We start from the raw sequence: 17,955 nt of genomic DNA on the forward strand, positions 1-17,955 counted from the left end.
GATATGACGACAATTAAGGTCAGTAGAGTTTCTAATGATGCGACATCTTTTTTGGCCAAAATTAGTGCTGCTGAAGTAGTAGTTCAAGTCATGGATCTTCAGCCTGGGCAGTATGTTGCTTGCATTTATGAAAAGAAATGGTGGATTGGAAACATCGTTGAAATCTCAGTCGAACAGAAAGATGCTTTCATAAGCTTTATGCATCCTCATGGTCCTGCAAGTTCATTTTATTGGCCCTTAAGACGTGATACTTGCTGGATTCCAGAACAACTTATCATTGGTGTTATTCCAGCTCCATCAGTGACATCATCTGGTCGGCAATACAGTTTTCCTGAAAGCATTCTCTTGCAAATCAACGATGCTTCCAGAATGATGAAGTAACTGAGGAAGACAGGCTTGGGAACCTGCATAAAGAAACCCACAATCAGGCTTGGGATCCTGTGGTAAAGACACCCTGTAATCAGGCTTGGGAACCTGCAGTAAAGATACCCACCCGTGGCTGTTACTGCATGGCTATCGGGCGTGGCCCCTATGGCGATGGGGATGCTGGTTTTATTGTGATAACCAGTAATGGCTCAGCCATCATGGACCAACGCAGGGCACTGCGCACACAAAATATAAGATACTTTGACCTGAGTAAATAAGCACTTAATGGAAGCGTTGCAAAAGAAAAATATATCCATCTTGTAGAGCAAGAGTTTCTCTTTCAGATGATACTATTCACAATTAAATCCAGGCTGACTATTTTGTAGTAATGGGCTTTGAACTTTGGTAAATAAAGCCATTTGCGCTGACACTGCCAAATTTGAAGAGATTTTGCAAGGCGACTATAAAGCCTGGGTAGTTGGAAATCCAGCTGTATTATGTCCAGCACAAAGATAAGACTTGGTAAAAAGTTCAAGTCCATATCTTTATCTGCAAGGAAATTATTGCAGTCTGAATATTGGTCAAAATTTGTCGCATTAAGTCACGACAGAATTAGGGGTACACTTTGAGTCGACTTGTTTGACCGGATTTTGCATCAGTAATCTTATAATTAATTTCGTTTGAATCAGCACAAAAAACTGTACAGGGTCTCATCTTACTAACCATTCTTATGAATTGGTTTCAATTTTATGAGACCCCAAAAATGGCATTTTGTCTGATGTCGCGCGCATGCGAACTTACTACCCTTCAGACAAGGGGGTGTAGATCAGCAAGTATTGCAGCTAGAGGCTTGAAATCTTGAGAAACTTAATTTAGCACTTGACTAGTGCTACAGATAAAATTTGAAGAAAATTGGAGACATGATGGTGGGAAGGTTTAGACCACTTGGCATGGAATGACCCCCTAACGAAAAGAAATTTTTGTCATCCAACAGTCAAAAGGTGCTTGTTCAAAATGTAACCGTAAATGGTGTTCAGGAGAAAAATTTCTTCTTAACAGACTGCTTGCAGTAATGGTCATTCAAGAGACAAAATACTGAAATTGTTAGTCAAAGTATCCACCAATGCATTATTAAGCAATTACATTAAGAAAAAGAATGACACCTTTACTGCTTCTTTTAAGAAACAGAAGCTTAGCACATTTTAATTTACGTACCATTTACATGCTAGGACTTATCAGATGTCACAGGAAATTTCTATTAAGTGCCACACATTCAGTTAAACTTTATTTGGGCCAGTGAAAGAAGAGGAAGGTTCTATAATCCATATTGGTTTAGTCCCTTCAACTGAATGCACACAAATTGTCATTTGGTCCATATAACCTGTAGTTTTTGGATAATTTCCTTCCAACTGCTTCAAATGTCAAAAAGTCATAACTGTTTCTGCGCAGGCTATTCAGCCGAAATAAATACTTTGTGCAGCACTAATGACTAGTTTCAACCTCATCATTGTCAAATGTTGTTATATTGTGTACACATCCATCTGTGCACTTGTTATTGGCCTAAGGTTTAAACTGGGCCAGTTTTTCCTAGTAAAGTCATTATGTTTTCCAGCTGTTCTGTGCAAAAATATTTATATCTTCCTTCCAATTTGTTAAGCCTGTGCTGTCCAAAAGAAGAACTCTGTTCAAGTAATTCTGTATTAAACCTCATGTAGTTCATTATAACTATGTATGTAATTAGAGGCTATTATTTTGGCATGCAAACATATAAAACTTAGCATATTACAATACTACATAGGGAAAGCCAAAAATGGATTGCTCCCATTTTCCTGAATCATAATGACACCAGGGTGTTTCCTAATGTAGTTGATTCTCATAACAGCTGTTTATCTAAATTTTGATACAGGCTATCAGTATTGTTGCATATGGGTAGTTATTACTTTGTCTATATTATTTTACTGTTTACCTTTCCCCTGTTGCTTTATAACCTGGGTTGTGAGTAACTGAATCCACCTTTCCCTTCTTCCTCTCTACCCTCCCTGACGAAGGAACAAAGTTCCGAAAGCTAGGATTTGTAAATTTTCTGTTCTGTTTTGTGTATCTATCGGCTGTACTGAGCTGAGCTAAGTACTGGCCAGCCCCTCTATCTCTTTGTTAGTATTTGTTTCACATCTTTATTTTACTGAGACACAGTTGCTTATTCCACTCACAGTTTGGAATAGTTTAAAATCAGACAGTAGTTGGTCTTCATTCCCAAATTTGCATCTCATCCAGACTGTGACCCTTAATTTGGTACTAATCTTATTGTTTTTTTTAAATTTTACTCGTGAAACCCATTGGCAGTGTGAGGCTGTGTGTCAGACTGAGTGCTGTGACAGTACAAACCCCCGTTACTAGATGAATAGGTCTAGTATGCAAGGATTGCTTTGTGGAGAGCGAGTGTACAACACGGTGCACCATTCACGGAAGCGCATGGCACGCACGTGTGAGATTTGCAATGTGTCGGTGGGATGCCTCCCCCGCTGGGTGGCCACGTGGCCCGCAGCTTGGGGCACTGTTTGGTTTTTTGCGCATTATGCGAAAACTATGTACCTTACGGTGAAGAGCGATGCGGCAGTGGATTGTGGTCAGCAGTATGCACCTTCTGAAAGATCTATCCTTATTTTAAGTCACGAGATGCAAAAGTTATAGTAAATTAAAAATCGTTTAATATCACGAATACTGAAAAATTAATAAAAATAGTAAGTAACTTACAGAGATGGGCGGGCGCTCATTAAAAATGTCTCGTCATAGCGGATCGAGTGCCGCAGTCGTGTGTTAAGATTCATAAATAATTAAGCTTGTGAAGAAAAAGGAAAGTCGTTGGGCAGTCGGTGAGCATGTGGGTCGGGGTGGGGGAGCTGGCCGGTGGGTGGCGAGTGAGCCCCACTTGTGGGTGGCCCATGTGGTCGTTTGCCCACTGGGCATTTTGATCACAATAGCCAAAAAAGTGGTCCAATTAAAACATTCATATTTCTTTACGTACTACACGAACATGTAACAAAAAAAGGGGGATTCCTATTCAAAAATGAAACTGATATCCATTTGACCTATGGCAGTGCCAGATGGCTAGATAGCGGGCCAACCATAGCGCCATCTGGTATCCCCTTTCAAGCTAGACAAGTTTCGTTCTTTGTAGTTTCTTCGTTTAACGCTTATTTCGTGAGCTTTTTGGGCCAGTCATGATCAATGGACCACCCTGTACAATGTTGTGTTACAGAAAATCACTCCACAGCCTTAAAATACAAATTAGGTGTTCCATACACTCAGTTTAATTGAGACAGTTTATTGTAAGATATATGCAGTAGGAATAAAGTGGAAGAGTGCTACAGTTTCTTTTCTAATATAGTAATTAAGGTAAAGTTCTTTCCATCTATTTACATGAGTATTCTTGCAAACATTAAGGAGTGTCATGTTGCTGCATTTTATTTGAATGTGTAGGACGTTGTATCGTACACCATTCAGTTTAATTTTGAATCAATGTAAAATCATTACAGCCTTGATTTATGTTTTACATCTTTAGCTAATCCCAAAGTTTGTTCCTCTGATTTATTTTGTTTACAAGGAAACTGGCCTGCTTCTAGCTTATGGCAGGGTTTTAACAAATGTTGCGTAGCTGTGCAGTAATGATATAAAAGAGTTGTTTCAGTTGTGGATCATGTATTCATCTGCAATGTGAGGTTGCTCTGATATGTCATCATACTTAGTATTACCATTACTTACTAGTTTCAAATGACTAGCTATATTTTCACTTTGCTGAATGTCCTTCAGTAGTGCATCATCCCAGTGACACCTTTATATCATGGTGTAAATATTCCAACAAATATTTGTTGCTGTATTACTCCATCTGAGTTACTACATTAGTCAGCAACATAAGATCATCCTTAGTCACAATTATTAAATTTTATTGACAGTAAGACTGGCAATGTAACCTGTAATATGCATCTGACATGTTTTGCAACTGTCATTTTTCACGAAATAAAATACATCAAATGTGTGCAAATAATCATTCTGTGTAATTCCACTGAACGTAAGAAAGGCTTGCTGCCTTTTAAGATGGAAATTGTGATTCAGAAAGAATAAAGGACTGTTCTGATGCACAAACAAGCTGGTCAAAACATGGGAAATTTATCAAGTGAAGACACAATGACAGTGTTAATGACAGCATTACAATGTGAATTGCTTAGAAAATTTGGTTCCAATGTTGTTTGTGTGGACTGTACACATTGCACAAACATATACAAATTATTAGTGACAATTTTGTTGGTTATAGATGAGTTTCGGAGTGGTATTTCTGTGGCATTCTGTATTTCTAATAAAGAGAATACAGCCATAATGACAGTCTTACTTGTGTCGGTGAGAAAGCAGGAGTGATCAAATCAACTGCCTATGTCGGATGACACACGTTTTTCGATGTGCGTGGGCAGGTGTAATGAGTCTGCTGGAACACAATTCGCTATGTACATTGCATATTGACCGCAGTTGGAGAAGCAACTTGAGGAAAGTGCATGGTGACCCAAACAAGAAAATGCAAGTTTACAAAGGTTTGCGTATGCTGTTAGAAGAAGCAGATGTAGAAAAGTTCAGCAGGTTGCTACAGTTGTTTGAGAGGGAGCTTCAGGACGATGAAGACACAAGAGAATTTGGAATGTATTTCACAAATCATTACGGATTCAGGCCCCAACATTGGGTGTATTGTTATCGTCATAATTTAAACATCAACACAAAAATGCATCTGGAAGCCATGTGTAGAGTATTAAAGTACTGCTACCTTGATGGCAAAACCAATAATACACTGGACAAGTTGCTGCTAGTATTAATGAAATCAGTAAGGACAAATGTTTTGAAAGAATTATTGAGCTTTACAAGGGTGGGTGTAGTCATTGAATAGAGTAAAATTAAGAACAGTATAGAGAATCTAAAAAGATTGACAAAGGCCTTATCACTGCCAATATGGATGGCAAACGATTTTATGTGAAATCTCATTCGACAAGTGGCATCATACACTGTTACTTTACAGGCACTAGAATGTAACCTCAGTTGCAGACTTCTGTGTTGCACTTGTAATATTTGCATTCGCAGTTTCTCTTGCTGTTGTCCGGACAGTTTAATAAATCTGAACATTTGTAAACACATTCATGCCGTATCAATGACGTATGACACACATTTCAGTAAAACAGTCAAAGATAAAGAAATCACTTCGATAGGCATGTGCTATTTTGTCCTTGATGAAAAACCAAAATGATGAGACAACTGCTTCTCTGTGAACACAGTTAAAAGCTAAATTAAAAGTCCTGCAAAACCATGACGATTCATTAGATATTTATTTTTGGCAAATGTGTACTTATCAATTCCCTTTACCATGCAGTCTCCATAGTCTGCATCCACAACAGTAAAATCGTCTCACTCCACGACTGATGTGTAAGCGGCAATACACTAAAGCAGGTACATATGGGTAATTATTTGAGGATGGCTACGGAAACAATGCTTGTAAAACTTAGTGTGATAAGGAAGAAGAACTTGGATAGGAGAACAATTTCTCCATGAGCGGTTGACAGTGACGTTACTAATCCTGGTAAGAGGAGCCACAAGAATCTAGAATTTGCTGCCACACTTTTGTAACATATGCATCGAGTGAAACCATACCCACCACACGTGAACTGTTTACCCTGACCTGAAGGATGATATCATGATGTAGTGGCTGCCCGGGCTGCAATATGCCAAGACAGTTGGAGCATTTTTTCGGTTTTTGTACTTTCAAAGCATTACAACATAACTTGCTCTGCCAACAGAACATCCCTTGTCTGTGTCTGCCTATCAACTCAGGTTCAACCACCTGTGACAAACCCGTCCCTGCTAGCAAATTTAGTAGCATTTATCCAGTACATGACAACAAGGGCTCTTTCAGAAACCTGCTAAGCACCGGAAAGGAGATAATTCATAGTGGAAGACAGAACACTAAAAAATACAGCTTTAATACAGGGCAGTGGCATTTATTATTGTGAAGAGCAAACTCGTCCAGGATCCCGTATTAATATCAACACTGAATCCTGGGGCATTGGAGTTTCATGGTAAAACAGTGGAATCTGAAGTAGCGAAGGATGATTGTAGCCCTCTCCTTCAGGAAAACACGACGAGTTTGTGAATATGTGTGCACATCGTGGCTTACAGGAATGCTGCAGGGAAGCTTTATCGAGTCCAGACAGATCCTCGCAGAAGAGACGCAGGTCTTTACTGATCCTGTGCACGCCACTGAACTGGTCATGGCCAATGATGCTATAGCCAGTCAACAAAGACCAAAGAATGGCAACCAGGGGTGAAAATCTAGGTAGTCACAAATATTTGTATAGTGGTAGGGGAGGGTGTCATGAGCAGCATACTAATAATCCTGTGAGCATTGGGGTGGTGAATGTTTAAAGGTCACTTATTTTTTTTTTAATAACTCTAAAATCGTGGCTTCAAGCGAAAATGCCTCCCATTACAAAAATGAAGTACACTGAATTTCCTACAAAAAAGGTCTTGTTCATTTTTTCTCTATGACCAATGGTTTCTGCGTTGCAACTGGTTGAAATATAGTGAATTTATGAAAACAATGTTTTATGGTATAAAATTAATGTTTATTGTTAGATGCAGTTGATTGAGATCAAATATTAAATGGCTATAACTCATTTACATTCAGTACAACAGTACTGAGGAATAAATTTTGTTCTGAGGGTGGGACAGGTGGCAGCGAGAGAGAGGGGGGAGGGGGGCAGTGGAAGATAGAAGATGATGGAAGGCATTTCCCTTATTTGTGCGTCTGGAAAACGATGAGCGAGTTAGTAAGTCCTCACTCCACCTACCCCATTACGTCTCAAGAAGCAACTACAGGATGTTTCACAAAGTTATACTGATGCTTCCACAGCCCACCTCGTAAATCACTGGTGACGCAGTGCACACACACACCTGGTGATTTTTGATATTTCACAAATTGTGTTGTCTGAGGACACATGTTAGAAGTATTTATTTTCCACAAATGCATTAACACTAAATGGAATGCAGATATTTGTTGTTAATAGCACTACATTTACAAACAGAATCTATATACATATCTCCGCACCACCTCGATTTCTCGGCACACTTTACGTAAGTTGCATCTGCTTTCTGGGAAAGGCCCCTTCCTCCACCATGACAACTGCTCACTCTCAGCATTTTCTGTCCAGGTCTGTTATCAGAATAGACAAAGCAACTTTACTGTTGAGCGAGTTCAGTGGTATGTGTACCTTTATAAGGTATGTTTGTAAGTCACACTTTCTGTTTATTCTGCCATTTAACGGTTTAGATAGGTTCACAAATCAAAAGTTTCATGTAATAATTACTTTATCATTTGCTGCAGTTTATACGATGGTTCACTAAGAGTACAAAACGCGTTATTGATTATTAAATACTGTAGCAGAGACTGTCTTATATTTGGAATTCATTTTATTAAGTTACTAGTTATTTGCAGTGATCAAGAGAATCTGTGCACAAAATCTGTTCCTATAAACAATGGTGGAGAAGTGTTTGATTTGTGAATGTGATGATGTCAGTGACCTACGCAATGATGGTCTGAAAGAAATACGTGGATAGTTAAATGCCAGGAAGGATGGAAAAGCTGTAGGTTTCAGAAACAAAACATGGTGTGTTGCTCGTGCATCTTGCAGGAAAGAGTATTCTAAGAGGTGATTCAATTGATAGATTTTTAAGAGAATCTCTTTTGGAGGAACAGACTTCAACATCAGCTGGAGTCAAATGATTGCATTCAGCTGAAGCAAAAATTGATTTTAAAACTGTTTTGTGCAGAAGCAATTGATGATGAATTTTTGATAACCAGAACAAAAAACCCCAAAGATGGCAGAGGAAAGGTTTATTGTGTTCGATCCTTCAGTTTCGATAACACAATTTTAGTTCGTGCACAGGACAGGAAGGATGAATGGGGAGAACTGACATTTCTGTTATAAACGGTATAATTAAGTAGGGATGCTTTCATATAGGGACTATCACTCAGTTTTCCAAGAAGTATGTGATGACAGTTTTCACATTTGTGACGAATGGGACTGCAAATTACGTAATGTGATGACTAACAGCTTTATGATGTACACAGAAACCTAAAAATTAGAAAAATAAAATATATTCCACTGATCACATTCAGCACATTTCTTTCAGTTTACTTAATTAGTACTGTTACACTTATAAATTTTAACAGATTGAATGAAATATACATTGTTACCGCAGGAATGCTGTTGGCGTCTGAGACATTGCATGACCTATTATGAAACAATATTCCACGTGACTACTGCAGTGCAAAATGAATTTTCCCTGTCAATTGGAGACCCCCATAGGCTTTCTAACCACACAATTCCTGTCCCGTGAAGAGATTACAATTTTCTGACACCTGGTATAACTAATATAGAATTTGTACAACATAGCCTATTCCTGGAAGGCCAAGGCAGCCGTTTCTTTGAATTTCAGCCCTCTTCCACCAATGACGGAGGGACACATGCCGTCTGCCGTTCTCGTGAAAGACGTATTCTGTGTCTACCAACTTGTGGGCCACAGGTACTGCCTCACAAGGCAGAACAAATTCACTTTTAGTGTAGTAATGCTTTTGTATACACAGATAAGAAACAACAAACTGATGCACTGTCTGTCCACCAATGATGTACTGAAACGTACTATTACACATCCATGCCTGAAAACAGTTTGTGAAATTATGTGAAAACTGACGGAAGACAATCTGACTGTGCCACATACTCTAAAATTTATTAAGTCCCAGCTGCTGACCATCCCCCCCCCTCCCAATTTCAGTGTAATTGGAAACATCAGCTAAGCACAGAACTTTTTAGTCATGAATATAACATGACTATGTTCACATCTTCCTAAAAAGTAAAGGGCAGTTTTATTGCTGTCTACAAAGCATCACAATCAAGAAGGAAGCAAACAGAATGAAAAGCTAGACACCAAATAACAGGAGGAACTACTGAATCTTTCTCACTTCTGCCTTCATTTCGTATCCAGATTTAACAGTACAGCAGTTCATGTTATGGCAGCATTGTTACTACATTCATAAGCCAGTTCTGAAAGTCTGAGACACCCAAGGCATAGATTGGTGTAGACGTAATAGAAAAGGTGATTTTTTTTTCATTTAGATGTAATAGTTATACAGGAGCTATGTTTTTTTATTAATTATAATTATTAGGCATGTCTACTCTCTATTTCAACTGGAGTTTCAGAAATGAACCAAGCTAAAACATTTTTTATGGGACGACGAAGACGGTATTAGAACAGAGTTCCTCGATTAGTTGAAAAATTGAAAGAACGTGGAAAAGATTAGGACTATGACTTTTCAGACGATGACGAAGTCTCAGACCCAGCTTTCCATAATATAATGAGCAATTGTGAAGCAGTCTGGAGCGGTCTGATGACAAGGAAGAAATGGACAACGACAGAAACAAGTCAGAAAAGAAGATGAATCAAGTTATGTTGGGAAGGATGGTACAAAATGGAAGAAAAATTCTGCTCATGCTTGTAAGAAAAACTGAGAAATAACCCACACTCTGCATTATTAAGCTACTTTGAGGTCACAGGCGGTACGTTTACACCGAGAGCTCAGAGAAGGCAGCTACATCAGTATCTTGCTATCAGGGGGAAACTACATGATGTTAGGAAGATCCTATTTGGTTTCAGTGAAAGGAGAGTTCGCTAGTGAGCAATATTAAATTATTTCAGGTACCAAATACAATGTCTGTTGCACAATTTAAGTATAGGTGTCTTAAGAATGAAAACTGATAGTAGTCAGACTGCATGATATTAACTGGGGATATTTCGTTATTATAGGAAGGGCAACTTTTATGTGGGACTTGACCACCACCAAGTGTTGCACTTATGAATACAAGTAAAAAACTTTCACTATGCAGGCTCTGCACATGTGTAATGAATGAAAGAGTGAGCAAGCCAACTGCATGAAGTAGACACCTACTGTGAACCTGCAACTCCAAGTGCCGCCGAGCTAAATTTTTTGTTTTGATACATCAGTTAAAATTTGCCCCAAGTCTCTATCTTCACTGATACACAAAATACAGCTTTGTGGTATTTGATTAATTCTGTATAATTGGGTCCTATGTGACACTCAGTGTCCTATGGTACATCCTCATTGAAGTTTCACAGCCAGTAGTATGCAACTCACAGAATCAGCAGCAAATACGAGGGTCGGTCAAAAAGTAATGCCTCCCATTTTTTTTCTACTTAAAGAAATTAAGTTAAGTGAAAAATTTGAATTTGGCGCCATTCCTCAAACCTTCTTCTGCAATCCACTGCAGTAGTAACTTTCTGTGTCAACAGGTGGCAGCACAGCAGAAGTTTGTAAGATGGCCGACATCGATGTTCGTTTGAGACAGCGTTGTGTGATTGAATTCTTGAATGCAGAAGGTGAAACGCCCATACGCATTCATGAAAGACTGAAGAAGGTGTATGGTGTTGTGACAGTGGATGTCAGCACTGTTAGACGATGGGTTCGTCGTCGTAAGGAAGCTGAAGGGCAAACACCGTTGACTGACGAAAAGCGGAGCGGCAGGCCGGTGAGTGCAGTGACTCCACACAACATTCAGCAAGTTGATGACATCATTCGTGGTGACCGTCGGGTGACTGCAGATGAAGTGTGTCGCATTATTTCTCTTAGTAAAGGCAGTGTGATCACGATTATTAAACAATTGGGGTACTCAAAAGTTTGTGCACGGTGGGTTCCAAGAATGTTAACCGATCAGAATAAAGAGGCAAGGAAAACAATAGCCTCCCAACACTTGCAGCGCTTCCGTTTGGAGGGAGATGAGTTTCTGAAAAAAATTGTGACCGGGGACGAAACATGGGTGCATTTTTTTGAACCCGAATCAAAGAGGCAGTCAATGGAGTGGCGTCACACAAGCTCGCCGAGGAAGAAAAAATTCAAAACTGTGCGATCGGCAGGGAAAGTTATGGCAACAGTTTTCTGGGATACAGAGGGTGTGATTCTGGTTGATTTTTTGGAGCAGGGATGCACAATAAATTCTGTTCAATACGTCACAACCCTCAACAAACTTAAAGCACGTCTTCAGCGAGTTCGCCCAACAAAATCAATGGCAGATGTTCTTCTTTTGCATGACAATGCAAGACCACACACCAGTCGTCACACCTCTGACGAGATTGTCAAAATTGGATGGGAAGTTTTGCCTCATTCCCCATACAGCCCTGACCTGGCACCATCAGACTTCCATCTGTTCGGGCCACTAAAAGAAGCTCATCGTGGGATTCATTTTGAAGATGAGGAGGCCGTCAAAACATCCGTGCGTCAATGGCTTAGGAAGCAGAGCTGTGATTTTTACCGTGCTGGGATACATGCCCTTGTTCAAAGATGGACCAAAACTGTAGAGATGGGCGGAGATTACATTGAAAAATGACAAAATGATCCTCAATGTTGTGGTTTTCAACCTATGTAATTGCATTTAAATTTCCTGACAATTAAACGTAGAAAAAAAAATAGGAGGCATTACTTTTTGACTGACCCTCGTAGATTCCCCAGGTGTCTTGATACAAAAATTGTATGTCACACATTGGGAAAACTGATTTTGTAAGTTCCTAGAATTTTCTCCTGGGCCCAATGCAAAACACTACTGACCAGTCACCGATGTCTGGAGCTCCTGAGTATCTACTGATACAGGTCATGAGGCTACTGAAGGTACAGAATCAAATCAGTCAAGTCAAATATATCACAGTGAAGTTCAAATACTTACAAAGAAACTCATGGTAAATTTGCTGATCACTTTGTAAGCCCACCGTGGACTGTACCTTGGCAAAAGCGAAGCAAAACTGAACCGGCACCACCACAGAGTGAGTGGATGATGCTTTGCTCCCCCTACTCAACCCCAGCTGCTCACCACAGTCCTACTTTAATCACTGCAAGAAATCAGCACCGCCTGCAGCTCCCACCTGCATTTACTCTGCAGGCAGTAATTCCACACTAAGTGTTTAACACTTCGCAGAGGCACTGTCGGTGCAGGTCTCGCACACCTAATTTCACTGACAGCAATAGGAGCCTCAAAACCACAGCTGAGGTTGCTCACAGTACCTGAGAAACTCCACAGCTGGCTGAACCCGAGCCGAGTACCTCCGCACAGCAGACGCCTCCGTCCGGCCTGGGGGTTCTGCACCGACCGGAGCCGCTCGGAGCAGTGAGCTGACGGCGCGCCAGTCGACGGCACCACTGGAGACACCTGCAAATAGTGATGCCGTAAAGAACGCAGCCGAGAGACTGCCAGACATTCCTACAACTGCGTACTCTGAATTAAACAAAACTACTGAGAAATGTTATTGAGAAGATGGCGGAAGATTCAAAATGCACACACTAAGAGAATCAGTATGAAACAACAAATGGAGAAGAAAAGAAACTTTTGTTCTGTAGCCAGCATTGTTGAAAAATGCTATACTGCCCGTGGAGATTTAAAGAATATAAACACTCACTTTTTTGAATTTTTACAACACAATCACACTAGCATTTCACAATGTTGTAACTAGTTTCAATCAGCCAGTTCATTTCCAGATGGTCAACAGATAGAAAGCAGAGACCAAGAATGAATACAGAAGCTATGAAAACTCACAACAATCTAAATAATGATAAAGAAGATCAAAATTATACCTAGAGGCACACGCTACAATTGGTGACAAATCTTTTCTTTTGGGCTGTTAGCAATGCTGGGGTACTGTCGGACGCTCAAATATAGAAATAACTAGAAGTTCCGTGAAACCAAACAAAATAACTTGCAATAATGTCATCAACATTCTGTGTGTGAGTGAAAAGTTACACAGTGGTTTTGAATGTCTGTTTTTCGTGATAAGATCATGTTGCATCTCATGTAAGAACGGGAAATGTTGACCGACGTGGGGTCTGAATTCTGCAGTGGCAGGGTTTGTGGCCTGCCGAGGCTGCCGTCTATCCTTCTGCGATATTGCTGCTCACACTGGTCTGAATCCAATGTCTGACATGCAAATATGGAATCGACCCCATCCGAATTGTGGTCGGAAGGGCAGACACACCGTTTGCTCGGCATTGCGAGATCTTGCAGCCTTTTTCACTACACTGTGACTGAAAATATTCACTCTGACAGTGTGGTGATATCTGGGGCACCACAGACTATCAGCATGATAGCCACTGTTCCAGCTCCCCTTCACACATCAGAGACTGATGTACTCTCATTCCATACATATTGATACAACAACTAGAAGTATACTGGAAGTATTAACATGTTTATTCAGAATATAGTTACGGGAAGAAATAACACTATCAATCAACATTAAAGACTATGGGGGTTAAAGGAAGTCATAGCACTTAACAAGTAACCACCTGGGAAGTTTCTAGAAGAGGTATCACCAGGCTGGTAACTCCGTCAAAGGTGAGCGATGGAGCCCTAACATTGAGGCATTGCCCGAAGTCTAGGTCTGCGTGTTGGCATTCGCCGATAGGACAATTTGTCAGATCTGTGGATGTCACTACAAATCAGGAGTTACTCCGAATGAGGAACCGTGCAGAGTGTTCGGCACAAATGCCTAGCGTAACTCCCAACAGTGACAAACTTCTCAGGGGTGGGAGGTGTATGTCGCAGACTATTTTCCGGCACGTGCCTTTTAGACCAAAATAGTCCGGCCCTGGCTGCACTTCCTGCAAAACTGTCAGATGGCGAGAGTAGCAGTAGCAGTGGTGGCATCCTCAGTTCCAGGAGATTGATGAGCGAATCTGTGAGTTTAAAAATATGTGAGCAACGGCCACACCTTTTGACTGTACTGACTTGAAAGGGAATCTCCCATCACACCCCAATGTCCAGTGGATAGCCTGTCAAAAACTGAATGCAAATCAAGCACAAAAAAGGAGAAATATCTTCTGAACTGTGAAAAAGAAGTAAAATCGAAACTTTGAATGGTTCAAGCTCAACATGTGCAACACTGAGCCAATTTGAGCAGTCAAGGCGTCGTGGTTATGTGGTCACAATGTTCGACAGCAAAGGGGAAGATTCCTATTTAACTCTCCCTTGTGGCCCATATTCTTTTTTCACAAAATTATGAACTGGCTGTCTGGTCAATGATGTGTGTTTTCAATGTACTCAGACTTGTGTGTCTGTCATGATGTAATGTCTGTCTGTAACAGTGAGGTGTAAGGAAGAGACTGTCAAATGAACATACCTCTTATTTTTCTACACGAGTAACACTTCTTATGACTTGCTGTTCCCTCCGGAAATTTTGACTCTTGAATTCCTTTGTTGTAACAGGAGTTCACACCCGTTTATTTGTTGTTTTCATTTCTGTGAGAGGTTTATACACCATCTACCCTGATCTCACTATTCGTCACATTAACTTGCAACAGTAACATTCTTACCACATAACTCGTATTCTATGACCAACACACAGAACCTGAGAATTACCAAGGGTACAAGAGGACAACATACATGTCAATAACCGGGTGGAAAGTTCATAATTTTGTGGAAAAAAAATAAATTAAAAATATTATGAAGCACAGGGGAGATATGAACACTGATCTCCAGCTTTGCAGACCAACAGCACGACCCCACAACCATGGAATGATTCTTGCAATATGCTCGATGTTGCCCATCTTGAGCTTACACCATTCACTGTTTATTTGATTCTTTTGTCACAGTTCAGTACACCTTCTTCCTATTTTCATGCTTGATCCACACTCAGGATTTGACAGGCTACTCACTGGGCCATTTTAAAACTAAAAATCTGAGAAGGGTGGGGGTGCAATGAGGAGTTTCCCTTGTTTCAAGCTTAAATTTTTTCCACTGGCAAGGGATCCTAGCTCTTAGTATTTAACATAAATTGATACTTCTGTCCATTCCTGAGAGAAAGAGATCTTGACAGACAGACAACACCGTGAACCTGTAAGTATATTTGCAGATTGTGGTGGAGAAGCCTAATTACTTTTAGCTTTCCACTGATAAAGCATACAATCTGAAATTTAGAACATTAGATTACACTGTTTTTACAATCATGACATGGTCATTTTTCCTTCGACATCACTGGACAAATCACTTGACATCTACCTGACTTTTACTTCATAGTCATTTAACGTTGCTTGACAATAGCATAGTGTACGATGTATACCTCATAAGCGTGCATATAATTTAGCTGATTAAGAACAGTGTTAATGTGAACAAAGTGTATTTTTAATTAAATCATTAGGTGTACATTTACATGGACCACATTAAAGGAGTCCTGACCTCTCAGGCATCACTTGCTCTACAACAATTACAACACTGTTGTTGTTGTGGTCTTCAGTCCTGAGACTGGTTTGATGCAGCTCTCCATGCTACTCTATCCTGTGCAAGCTTCTTCATCTCCCAGTACCTACGGCAACCTACATCCTTCTGAATCTGCTTAGTGTATTGATCTCTTGGTCTCCCTCTACGATTTTTACCCTCCACGCTGCCCTCCAATGCTAAATTTGTGATCCCTTGATGCCTCAAAACATGTCCTACCAACCGATCCCTTCTTCTAGTCAAGTTGTGCCACAAACTTCTCTTCTCCCCAATCCTATTCAATACCTCCTCATTAGTTACGTGATCTACCCACCTTATCTTCAGCATTCTTTTGTAGCACCACATTTCGAAAGCTTCTATTCTCTTCTTGTCCAAACTGGTTATCATCCATGTTTCACTTCCATACATGGCTACACTCCATACAAATACTTTCAGAAACGACTTCCTGACACTTAAATCTATACTCGATGTTAACAACTTCCTCTTCGTCAGAAACGATTTCCTTGCCATTGCCAGTCTACATTTTATATCCTCTCTACTTCGACCATCATCAGTTATTTTACTCCCTAAATAGCAAAACTCCTTTACTACTTTAAGTGCCTCATTTCCTAATCTAATTCCCTCAGCATCACCCGATTTAATTTGACTACATTCCACTATCCTTGTTTTGCTTTTGTTGATGTTCATCTTGTATCCTCCTTTCAAGACACTTTTCATTCCGTTCAACTGCTCTTCCAAGTCCTTTGCTGTCTCTGACAGAATTAAAATGTCATCGGCGAACCTCAAAGTTTTTACTTCTTCTCCATGAATTTTAATACCTACTGCGAATTTTTCTTTTGTTTCCTTTACTGCTTGCTCAATATACAGATTGAATAACATCGGGGAGAGGCTACAACCCTGTCTCACTCCTTTCCCAACCACTGCTTCCCTTTCATGCCCCTCGACTCTTGTAACTGCCATTTGGTTTCTGTACAAATTGTAAAGAGCCTTTCGCTCCCTGTATTTTACCCCTGCCACCTTCAGAATTTGAAAGAGAGTATTCCAGTTAACGTTGTCAAAAGCTTTCTCTAAGTCTACAACTGCTAGAAATTTAGGTTTGCCTTTTCTTAATCTATCTTCTAAGATAAGTCGTAAGGTTAGTATTGCCTCACGTGTTCCAACATTTCTATGGAATCCAAACTGATCCTCCCCGAGGTCCGCTTCTACCAGTTTTTCCATTCGTCTGTAAAGAATTCGCGTTAGTATTTTGCACCCGTGGCTTATTAAACTGATAGCTCGGTAATTTTCACATCTGTCAACACCTGCTTTCTTTGGGATTGGAATTATTATATTCTTCTTGAAGTCTGTGGGTATTTCGCCTGTCTCATACATCTTGCTCACCAGATGGTAGAATTTTGTCATGACTGGCTCTCCCAAGGCCATCAGTAGTTCTAATTGAATGTTGTCTACTCCCGGGGCCTTGTTTAGACTCAGGTCTTTCAGTGCTCTGTCAAACTCTTCACGCAGTATCGTATCTCCCATTTCATCTTCATCTACATCCTCTTCCATTTCCATAATATTGTCCTCAAGTACATCGCCCTTGTATAAACCCTCTATATACTCCTTCCACCTTTCTGCCTTCCTTTCTTTGCTTAGAACTGGGTTGCCATCTGAGCTCTTGATATTCATACAAGTGGTTCTCTTCTCTCCAAAGGTCTCTAATTTTCCTGTAGGCAGTATCTATCTTACCCCTAGTGAGACAAGCCTCTACATCCTTACATTTGTACTCTAGCCATCCCTGCTTAGCTATTTTGCACTTCCTGTCAATCTCATTTTTGAGACGTTTGTATTCCTTTTTGCCTGCTTCATTTACTGCATTTTTATATTTTCTCCTTTCATCAATTAAATTCAATATTTCTTCTGTTACCCAAGGATTTCTATTAGCCCTCGTCTTTTTACCTACTTGATCCTCTGCTGCCTTCACTACTTCATCCCTCAGAGCTACCCATTCTTCTTCTACTGTATTTCTTTCCCCCATTCCTGTCAATTGTCCCCTTATGCTCTCCCTGAAACTCTCTACAACCTCTGGTTCTTTCAGTTTATCCAGGTCCCATCTCCTTAAATTCCCGCCTTTTTGCAGTTCCTTCAGTTTCAATCTGCAGTTCATAACCGATAGATTGTGGTCAGAATCCACATCTGCCCCTGGAAATGTCTTACAATTTAAAACCTGGTTCCTAAATCTCTGTCTTACCAT

Source organism: Schistocerca serialis, chromosome 12 (genome assembly GCF_023864345.2).
Source record: "Schistocerca serialis cubense isolate TAMUIC-IGC-003099 chromosome 12, iqSchSeri2.2, whole genome shotgun sequence".
In the NCBI taxonomy this organism is placed as follows: Eukaryota; Metazoa; Arthropoda; class Insecta; order Orthoptera; family Acrididae; genus Schistocerca; species Schistocerca serialis.